This window comes from Pseudorasbora parva, chromosome 17 (assembly GCF_024679245.1).
Source record: "Pseudorasbora parva isolate DD20220531a chromosome 17, ASM2467924v1, whole genome shotgun sequence".
NCBI lineage: Eukaryota > Metazoa > Chordata > Actinopteri > Cypriniformes > Gobionidae > Pseudorasbora > Pseudorasbora parva.
The window spans coordinates 2,007,541-2,010,040 of record NC_090188.1 but is presented as its reverse complement, the minus strand read 5'-3'; the positions used below and the strand labels follow the sequence as shown (position 1 = coordinate 2,010,040).

The 2,500-nt window shown below is 37.4% G+C and overlaps 1 protein-coding gene across 1 annotated transcript in view; it reads right to left on the bottom strand.

The window, feature by feature from the left end:
- The window catches only part of LOC137044903 (adhesion G protein-coupled receptor A3), a 268,199-nt gene that overhangs the window by 80,146 nt on the left and 185,553 nt on the right, over positions 1 to 2,500 (bottom strand). The window lies entirely within an intron of this gene.

Here is a 2,500-nt window from a genome sequence, read left to right as displayed (position 1 = left end):
AGAGAGAGAGAGAGACAGAGTGAGTGTGTGTGTGTGTGTGTGTGTGTGTGTGTGTGTGTGTGTGTGTGTGTGTGTGTGTGTGTGGGAGAAAGTTTGCGAGTGTGTGTGTGTGTGTGTGTGTGTGTGTGAGTGAGTGAGTGTGAAAGTGCGAGAGTGTAAGTGTGAGAGTATGTGTGTGTGTGTGTGAGTGAGTGAGTGTGAAAGTGTGAGAGTGTAAGTGTGTGTGTGTGTGTGTGTGTGTGGTGGTTCACTTTAGTGATAAATCTGTACCCACAAAATATATTCCACAGCAGATTAAATCTCATGAAACCTGTAATCTATGAAATATTCCGGCTGTTTTAAAATGAAAAATGAAATAATAATTATACAATATATATTTTGTGTCTTTTTAACGTGTGTGACAGATCACTGTAGAACCGATCATCTCTTCCTCTTCTCTACCAGTTACAGCAGCAGATGAACATCAGAAGATGCAGAACTACAGAAATCAATCATGTGTCATTTGATCATCAATCAGTGTTTCAACCGCAGAAACACAGCGATAAATACTATTAAAAGCAAAAGCACACACACGTTTGTTTTTGTGACATATGGGAACATTCCATAGGCGTAATGGTTTTTATACTGTACAAACCGGATTTTCTATCCCCTTACACTGCCCCTAAACCTACCCATCACACACACACACACACACACACACACACACACACACACACACACACACACACACACACACACACACAGCCACAAAACCTAGCCATCACACACACACACACACACACACACACACACACGCACACACGCACACACGCACACACGCACACACGCACAGCCCCTAAACCTACACACACACACACACACACACACACACACACAGCCCCTAAACCTACCCATCACACACACACACACACACGCACGCACGCACACACACACACACACACACACACACACACACACACACACACACACACACACACACACACACTGCCCCAAAACATACCCATCACACACACACACACACACTCACTAAATACAACAAAAATCAGATTTCTCTAATATTATCTTGTCCGTTTCAGTAAGACAATCATTCATTTGACCTTTGACCTGTGCCTGTCTGGACCTGAAATCAACCGGCGGACAAAAGTACAAATATTGTCAGGAGAGAAAGAGCCAAAGACTTGTAAATATTCATATCCACAAACTAGGCGAGGGATTAATACACAGACACACACACACTCACACACACAAATCCTCTGGCTGGCGGTCTGAACATTCGCAGGCTTGATCCTCTTATGAAACGAGCTGCTATGAAAACTGAACTAAAACCGAGATCTGACCAGCACAAGAAAACAACTCTGATCAATCATCAATACTCGGATTATTAACTCATAAAACAAAGCAGGACGTGCGATTCAAATGAGGAACATAAAATATCAAAGACAACACACTGTCTTTGTGACTGTGATATTATGTAAATTATTACTATTTACTAAATAAAACACTCTAAACTATCCATCAGACGACAGAAGGACTGCAGGAGATCGTGTGCGATCATTTAGAGGCCTACATATGCGTATCAAATATGATACAGTATAGGCGTTATTGGGTTAAACTTCTTTAAATAGGAATGTGTTGTTTTCAGTGTAGCAGATTCATATAGCAGAATATGCAAATGACATGATTGATCTCAGAACTTCCCAAGAGCTACAATTCACTGAATTAATGAAGAACCGCTAACAGAAGAACATTCAGCTATACAGGAGGATTGGACTGCAAAAGCAGAATAACTAGAGGATTGGACATCACATCTGACCTCAAATAACCTGCTGTATGTTCACTGACACATATATATATCACAAAGGACGAGGAGATCTGACCTGAAATAACCCGCTGACGGCTGTTTATATCCCAACAATGCTGTATGTTCATTCCAAAATGTTCCTATCCTGTCATTAAGAAACTTTAGGGGTGTAACATGATGGTTATTGTAGTCCTAGACTAAGGGGCCGTTTACAACTAAAAACAGAAAAATGTTATGCGTTTTGGCTATTCATTTACACGACAACAGGGTTTGGGCACACAAAAATAAAACATTTAAATATCCTAATGGAACAAAACTGACTAATATTTAAATAAAAAAACACTAATATTTAAATATCCTAATGGAACAAAACTGATTAATATTTAAATAAAAAACACTAATATTTAAATATCTTAATGGAACAAAACTGATTAATATTTAAATATCCTAATGGAACAAAACTGATTAATATTTAAATATCCTAATGGAACAAAACTGATTAATATTTAAATATCCTAATGGAACAAAACTGATTAATATTTAAATATCCTAATGGAACAAAACTGATTAATATTTAAATATCCTAATGGAACAAAACTGACTAACATTTAAATATTGTAATCAAACAAAACTGATTAATATTTAAATAAAAAAAAACTTATATTTAAATATCTTAATGGAACAAAACTGATTAATATT